Source organism: Rhinopithecus roxellana, chromosome 21 (genome assembly GCF_007565055.1).
Source record: "Rhinopithecus roxellana isolate Shanxi Qingling chromosome 21, ASM756505v1, whole genome shotgun sequence".
NCBI classification, from domain to species: Eukaryota; Metazoa; Chordata; class Mammalia; order Primates; family Cercopithecidae; genus Rhinopithecus; species Rhinopithecus roxellana.
The window spans coordinates 33,487,502-33,496,734 of record NC_044569.1 but is presented as its reverse complement, the minus strand read 5'-3'; positions in this window follow the sequence as shown (position 1 = coordinate 33,496,734).

Sequence of the window (9,233 nt, the reverse complement as noted above, 5' to 3'; positions counted from 1 at the left end):
GCTTTTTGTTTACCACCGTTTTATTGCATTGATCATATTTTAATTAGAAAGGCATATACACATTTTGACAAAGTCAAACAATGAGTTTACAAATAAAAACAGTAAATCCCCTTGCTTCTTGGACCTCCAATTCCACCCCTCAAAGTAAATACTCTTAACTATTTGATGAGTCTCTTTCTAGTATTTTTTTATATGCTAGTAAAACTTGGGCGGCTAAATTCTGTATGAGTATCAGCACAGCAGACAGAAGGGGAGGAGAAATGCAAAGAGAAACACGTATTTCCAACCCTGTGCCAGACACATTAAATGCATAGTAAACTCCATGAGGTCAGAGAACTCATTAGTCTTGGTCTGATAAACCTCAAGCCTCAGAGTACCATCCAGGACAGAGTCAATACTTAAAAAATATTTGCAAAAAGAAGGAAGAGGGCCGGGCTGTGGTGGCTCACGCCTGTAATCCCAGCACTTTGGGAGTCCGAGACGGGTGGATCACGAGGTCAGGAGATCGAGACCATCCTGGCTAACACGGTGAAACCCTGTGTCTTCTAAGAATACAAAAAAAAAAAAAAAAAAAAAAAAAAAAACCTAGCCGGGCGTGGCGGGCGCCTGTAGTCCCAGCTACTCGGGAGGCTGAGGCAGGAGAATGGCGGGAACCCGGGAGGTGGAGCTTGCAGTGAGCTGAGATCGCACCACTGCGCTCCAGCCTGGGCGACAGAGGGAGACTCCGTCTCAAAAAAAAAAAAAGAAGGAAGAGAAGGAGAGATGGTAAGGAGGAAAGAAAGGAAAAAGAAAGGAATGAGAGGAGAAAAGAGGAAAAATCTAAAATGTTAAATTCTACCACAGCCCAATTGAACGAGTTTTATAATGCTGATTTTTGAAGATTACCACAGTGAGGCTTGGAGAAGTAAAGTAATTAGCCCAGAAGTCCATGCTGTTGCTACTAAAACAAGCTGCCCATGGTAGGTACAAAGGGCTCTTAGGGAAGACCTGTTCTGGTGAGCTGCCATGAGGGAAGTGAAAGGCACACTCCAGGAAGACAAGCCATCTGAAGTTAAGTCTACAAGGCAAAGAAGGGATCTGTTCCAGGGTATTGCCCGTTACAGAGCTTCATGTATTCCCACGCGACAGACCCCACCGGCCAAAACACATTTGTCTGATGCAGTATTCAGCTGTGTCAATTGCTCAGACTTTCCCTTAGAATATTATATTACATGAAAGACATGGTGCCTTGAAGCAAAGATACTAAAATACAAAAAGAAAAATAAAATAGAAGCATAAAAAGGTAAAATGCAGTGCCACATTGTTGTACCAGGTAAGTCATTAAACAAAAAACATTATGAAAATTCTGGTTATGCTACATATTTTAATTTTACAGTTAAATAACTAATGCATCAGGGTTCTACCAAGATGACACTAATCTATTAGGTTTGTTTTCAGAAATTTATTCAGTTTACTTTCAGTTGATTTTCAAAATGAAACAAGAGCTGGAAACTCACCAATAACCTAGATGACCATGTTAGCAAATATGTGTAACCATAATAATTTGGAGAAAGCTGTGTCTTGGTTATTGTACATTTATAGTAAGTTTTAAAATCAGGTCAGTGTAAGTCCTCCAATTTATTATTTTTCAAAATTCTTTTTAAAATTTAAGTTCCATTGCATTTTCCTATAACACTCAAAATTATCTTGTTAATTTTATAGGAAAAAAATCTGCTATCATTTTGCAAGGCTGTAATAAATCCATAGATCAATTTGATGTATTACAAATATTAAGTCTTCCAATATGTGAAGATGGTGAATCTCTCCAATTATTTAGATCTTGAATTTCTCTCAGGAACGTTTTCTAATTTTCAGTGTGATATGTCTTATACTTCTTTTATTCAATTTATTACTAAGAAACAAATGATTTCATGTCATTGTGAAGAAAATTATTTTCCTAATTTTCAGATCATTTGTTGATATCATAAATGCAATTCATTTTTGAATACTGATCTTATATCCTGAGACTTTGCAAAAGATTCTGTTAATGTGAGAAGTTTTATATGTGTGCATTCCTTAGAAATTTCTACATACAAGGCCATACCATCTGCAAATATAGACAGTTTTACGTCTTTCTTTACAGTCACTATTCTGTTTCTTTTTCTTGCACAGACTAAAAACTCCAATAAAAATTTTGAATAGAAACGTGGGTATCTTTCTCTGTTCCCAACCACAGGGTGAGATCATTCAGCCTTTCACCAATATGAATAACGTTAGCTATAATTTTGGGGCAGATGGTTTTTATAACTTGAGAATGTTTCTCTCTATTTTTATTGTCTTTGAGAGTTTTTATCATGAATAGAGATTGAATATTGTCACATGATGTTTCTGGACCTTGGTGCTATGTGAAGAGACTGCATCTTACTTAAACTTTGGCAGTAGCTGACTTCCTCTGAGACCACTGCAGCAGGGGAAGGGGAGACATCATCTCATGGTTTCCAGGTTTCCCACTCTGTCTCTGTTGACTCCCACGTTGGGTGGGGTGGGGGAGGCTCCTTGTTACTGCTTGGGGGGGGGGGGATGGGATTTTCAGTTTCCCTTTAGGCCTCACCTGACACTTCCTCTGCTGGGAGGGTGGCAGTGCCATGTGGGTGCTCCCCTATGGCCTCCAGTGCCACAATGGAAGGAGAGCCCTGGCCCCCAGCCACACTCTCTGCACCACCCTGGTGGGGTTGGGGTGCTTTGTTACGGTCTCAGTCTTGACTCCCCACTCAACATTGGCTGGTATGGGTAGGTGGGGCTGTGATGTTTGACTGGATTAGAGCAGTTATTGTATAACGTTTTCTGTGGTGTTAGGACGTCTCTTTCCAGATTCTTTTATTGACAGAGTCTGACTTTGAAGAGGCTTTTTAAAATCAATTAACTTATTTTCACCATGCTCACTGACATCTCAAGGTTGCCAGCTGCTTCAGCCCCAACTTGGCATAAAAAAGGCAAAAAGAAAAGTCAAGGAAACTCACCTTGTGCTGTTTCTCAAGACCTCCTGCCAGCCTGCCTTCTCTTCTTCACCTTTCGCAATTTTCTCGTGTTTGTTTTACAGATGATGCTCAGGGATTTTAGTTATACTTAGTGGGAGGAGTAAAGAAAAGTACAAATTTTAAAAAGTACGTCTACTTCCTGTTTAAGCTTTTCTAATTATGAAATAATTGTTTTATCCTAGTAAGATTTCTGGTCTTAAAGGTATATTTTGTGATACTAATTTAAAGTGCCAGGTCAGTCACTGTGTATTTGGTGTATCTTTTCCATCCTTTATGTTCAACCTATTTTTGCCTTTGAATCTAATGTGAGTTGCTTGTAAATGTATCCATCACACAGTTGGACCTGGCTTTTTATCTGGTTCTACGATCTCTGTCCCTTGAATAAAAGGTGTAGTCTATTCACATTTACTGTAAGTATTAATGTTGCTGGGTTTATATCTATAATTTTGCTATTTGTTTCTATATGTCTGATATCTTTTTTCATTCCTCTGCTCTCATTTGCTGTCGTTTTTGTGCAACATACTTTTTAGTAGGCCATTTTAAATGCACTGTTGTGGTCTTTTAAGCTACTTTTTGTTTTATTTTCTTAATGGTTTTTCAAGGGGTTATCATATATATCTTAGATTATTACAATCTATTTCAGATAATTACTTTATTTTGGTAAAATGTAGCAGGTTTACTCCCATATGGTTTTATTTTCTACCCTTTCCTGTGTCCAATTATTATCACTTATATCATATAAATAATTGTTGTAAACCAGCAAATACTCTTAATGTTATTGCTTTTAAATTTATTTTTCATTTTATTTATGTATTTTATTTTATTTTATTTTATTTTATTTTTTGAGATGGAGTTTCGCCCTTGTTGCCCAGGCTAGAATGCAGTGGCACGATCTCGACTCACCACAACCTCCGCCTCCCGGGTTCAAGTGGTTCTCCTGCCTCAGCCCGTTGAGGAGCTGCGATTACAGGCATGCACCGCCATGCCCAGCTAATGTTATATTTTTTAGTAGAGACGGGGTTTCTCCATGTTGGTCAGGTTGGTTTCAAACTCCAGACCTCAGGTGATCTGCCTGCCTCCATCTCCCAAAGTGCTAGGATTACAGGTGTGAAAAAGGAGAAATTACACATTCACAAACCCACATGCACATCTATACATGTATTTTCAGTTCTCCCCATACATGGTAGTTTTGTTCTATAATGTCACTGCAAACAATCAGTTAGTGAATACTGAACTGTCGCTTCTAGGGAAAATTATGATTATGTTTTTTTGAAACTCTGGTCCCGACAAACTTTAGTCAACCAATCAATATTTAATCTTGTTTTATGTATGTTTCTGTTTAAACACATCTTATTTAATATACTGTATACTGTCAATTCATTAACATTGAACTTATAGCCAATGACATTATAACTCATACATGAATGAAGCTGATGTAATATATGTATTTTCTCTGTAAGGCATACTATAGCCTTCTTATACTTAGGAATGCTAGACAGTACTTCGTCACTATGCTTGAGGGCCATTGTCAGAACAAAATCACCAAAAAAAGGACAAAAATATGGTGCTCAATAGACCATAAAAAGGATACTTGTTTATGGTAGTACAGTGAAATAAAGCAGAGCATTGCCTTGGCCTGAACTCCAGTGAAGACTGTGTACATTGAGTGACTTTGACTTTTTGCTGCTCTGTGTATGCCTATGAATGACTGCAAAAGCCCTGAGTATTGATTCTGGAGTTGTAAATAAATTTCAGTGAGTATGTGAATACACAAACACAGAATCCATAAAACCTTCATACACACACATAATATTTTCTGTTTAAACACATACTTTTCAATGGTGACCTTCATTACTTTCTGTGTATCTGAGATACTATCTAGCATTATTAATATTTCCTTTCGTCCTGTATCTTCCTTCATCAAATACCTTTATGCACTTTTACTTGTGTCATTAGGAAACTCCTTTATATGCATGTTGACACACAACGTGGTGTCCTATAGGTCTCTGAGTGTTTGTCTTTAATCTTTTTTCCTCTGTTCTTCAGATTGGACTGTTTCCAATGATCTATCTTCAAGGGAAAGTATTTTGTTCTATCATCCCAAGTTTGCTGTTGAGCCTCCCTTGTGATTTTTTAACTTCAATTGTATTTTTCAACTCTAGAGCTTCTATTTATTTCTTTTTTATAGTTTCTACTTTTCTGTTGAGCATTCACATGTATTGATTTCATATTTACTTTTTATTATCATATTTTAACATTTAATTAGTTTCTTTTAATTTGTACATAGTTGTACTAATAAATGTTTGCCTGATTTTCAGCACATCTCACATATTTTTCTTGAAAGCTAAACATTTTACTTAATACACAATACTCAATATTTATCTTTATTTTCCTGAGATTTGTGGGTTTTTTCCCCCTCTTTTTTTCCTCTGTGCAATCCATCTCCCTTGCTCCCTTGAGTATGTGGCTACTGAGGACTCTGTTAATGTTTTTAATCTTTATTTTTTTTACCTTAGCTTCCTAGTGATTGCTTCTATATATCATAATTTATAGCTCAGCCACTGATTTTGGCACACACTGTGCTCAAGCACTTCTAACTATAAGGATTACCCCCTTTACTTACCAATCTGTGTGGAGGGTATAGAGTGGATTCAAGGTTCAATCGTTTTTCAAGTCTCCCTTGGCTTTTATTTTTCACCTGGCCCTCGCCTGTCAAGCACATTAGCTTGTGATGTACAAAGAGCCTAGTTGGCCCTTCCATGGCTCTCTCACGTCCAGAATCTTCCACATTCTATTTTTGGGTAGTGTATCATTTACCCCAACAGATACTACAATCTCAGGCTAGCAAAGTGGTGGGTTTTCTCTGCTTGTTTTCAACAGTATTACCCATTTTTTAGTTAACAATACCACAAAGTTTATTTCCTTGCACCAAATCGAGTCAGCTCCCTTTGTCTGAATAGCTGCTGCTTTTCTGGCTGAACTTATGCTGGTAAAACTTTTTCCACTTACTGATTTGTGGAGAAGGGGGAAACAATTTCAGGCAGAAAGGCTGTTCTTACTCAAATCTCTACCATGTATACTTTTTCAAGAAGAAAGATGATCAATTTGTTGTCTGTCTTTAGTCAATTTACAGAGCCCTGAAATTGTTGCATTTGACAATTGTATATGTTTTTGTTCTTCTTTGTGTAAAGAAAATTAACCTACCACTTTATCCCTTGATAGCCAGAAGTCTCTCCCTCAATCATTATATAACATAAATTTTACATACATGGAAAACAAGGTTAGAGAAATAAGTAATTTAATGGACATTGGTTGGAATTTTACTTCTCCTAATTCCCTACGCTGTGTTCATTTCACCAAAGCTTGCTGCCATCTCAAAATGATGTATTATCCTGTTTTCCCTCTCAACTTACTAGAAAGGCTGATTTATTTTATGTTTCCCAGTGGCCACAAGTTTACATTTCTAAAAAATAGGAAATATACCATAGCATACCATACTAGTGCCTTAAAATCAAAACTACTTTATTTAGAGTAATTGGGTGATTTTTCTTTAAAAATAAACATACAAAAACAGCACATGAAGAATTTTATCATCTAATTCAATATTTTGCTTTTGATTGGCTGCTTTTCCAAAAGAATATTGATTTCTCAATGTCATTTTTTTTCTAGTTTCTCAGCTGCAGACTTCAAATATTGCATTAGGTGCTGACTATATAGTAATAATCTGCTTGATAGCATCTGTGGTTCACACTGGAATTGTATCCAGAATCAGACATTATCTCTTTACCCGATTTAAGCAAAAATAAGCCTATCTAGGTTTCATGCATTGTATATCAGTATAAATAAATAATATGCCTTCTCAATAAACCTCTTCTTACTTATCAGGTAGCCAGATAAACAGAAAAAGGTGCCATGACTCCAGCTGATATGTCAATCTCCTTATTTATACACGGAGAGGAAATAAAGTGTACTCCTTTCAACAGTCAATGTCAAATTTGATCATTTCTGACTCCAGCTAAGCACTGAATATCAGATAATTTCTCTAACTGAATGTTTATATTAGAAGAGGTTACCTGAACAGATAAATGTTATAAATAGTAAAAATGTATATATTGTCTTTGGATGGGGAAAATATAGGACTCATTTTTATTTCAAACTAAGAACATTTCGATTCTTTCGGGATGTTTGGGTATTATAACATTGATTATAATCATTGTGTTCTATATTCGTGGTGAGTTACAAATGACGAGCTCTTTGCATCTCCTTTTGTGAGAAAATGAGGTCTATTTCCCCATCCCTTGACTGTGGGCTGGCCCTGTAACAAGCAGAAGGTAGCATGAGTGATACTGTGTGACTGACAAGCATTGGCCACAAAAGGTCTTCCAGTTTATAATATCCCCCTCCGTTAATGCTATCTGTCATTGTGTGAACAAGTCCAGGCTGGGTTCCGTGAAGATGATACACTAAGTAGAAAAACAGGCCTCTTGGGGGAGACATTCCATCAGTCTCAGCCATTTCAGATGTCAATGATAGGCCCCAACTACCAGTGACACCCTCCAGAAGCAGCTACACCTCCTTTAGACCCTAACTGACCACAGTGAACCTGGACCACTCTGCAGGGAGCAAGAAATAGATCCTCTTGAGCCCAGACCAAGTTGTCAACTAAGAACTGTGGGCAACAAAATGGTGGTGGTTTTGGGTCCGGTTTTGGAATCATTTATCCCATTAGAAATGGATAACTAATATGATTTATTTCATAGAATAAATTCCAACATGCTTTTCAAATGCTTTGAGCATTCAAACAAATACACACACACACACACACACACACTCCTACAACAACCACCACAAGGAACAACAACTTAAAAATTAACCATGATTCATGTTTATAATGTGTAGTCAACATCTCTTAGTTCAGATTCAAAACTTAGAAATTTAGGTGTCGGAAATATAGAGTAACAAGTAACAACCTTCTAAAAAATGACTGGGATGCACTTAAATTCTCTTTAAAATGAGTCAAATACGTCCTAAGCAGATATGTTAAAGGGGAAAACTTTGTATAATAAAAAGGCCTCAGGCCTTAAAGTAAAATAAACCCAGCTGAGACACCAGCGTTGCCACTCACTGGCTTTGGGAGCTTGCTTCTACTAGGTCTGCTACTTACTATCCCTATCTCCTTATTTGTCAAAATGAAGGTAAATGTACCTACTTCAGAGGGTTAGTGTAAGACATAAAGATGTGATATACAGAATATACCTAACATTGTATCACACGCTAATAAATATCACTTTCCTTCCCTGACCCTGATATTTACCCTTATGGCTGAGAAAATATTGGAAGCTCTCTCTACATAACCCATTATAAGTATACACTTCAAAGAGCTAAGGAAAGAAAGTGAATATTTATACAAAATGTGTAAATGAATATAAAATATAATATAAAGATACATACATGTAAATTAAAAACAAAAAATATGTAAACCTATAAAATTTACAAATGAATATTGATGTTTGCTCACAACATTTTAGCAATACTTGCAAATAATGAATATATTAGACTAATGAAAGTGTTTACTTTTAAAAACAGCTCAGGAACAGCAGATGGTATGGCTGTAATTTGGATCCTAATCCAAGGCCTGCTCAAATCACAACAGGAAGCAGGTAAACTGATCAAGATTTTCCCTAAAACGCACAAGGGGAATGGAGAATAGGAAAATCCCACAGCACACTAACAAATTCCATAGCAGCTGACATATCTGTCCGTGCTTCTAATTTGTGTTCTTATCTTTGCCAAATTCTAGGTATCTCTTGGGCATTTGTCTAAGGAAAAAGCAGTACCCCCTGCGTTGAAGGTGAGTTCTTCAGTGTAATGAGACTGCTTTGAAAACCAAACATCCAGGAAGAATGTGGAATACGTGTCTGAACACTGCCAAGATGGCTCCTTGACACTGCGCTCTGTATTTCTAGGCAGTTGTGTCAATCAATTGTTCTTGAACATTTTTCACTAATATGAAAATCTAGACACTTTTACTTTTTATAGAATTAAGGAAACATGAAGGTCTGGATTTTTTTTTTTTTTTTTTTTGAGACGAGAGTCTCGCTCTGTCGCCCAGGCTGGAGTGCAGTGGCGGGATCTCAGTTCACTGCAAGCTCCGCCTCCCGGGTTCACGCCATTCTCCTGCCTCAGCCTCCCGAGTAGCTGGGACCACAGGCGCCG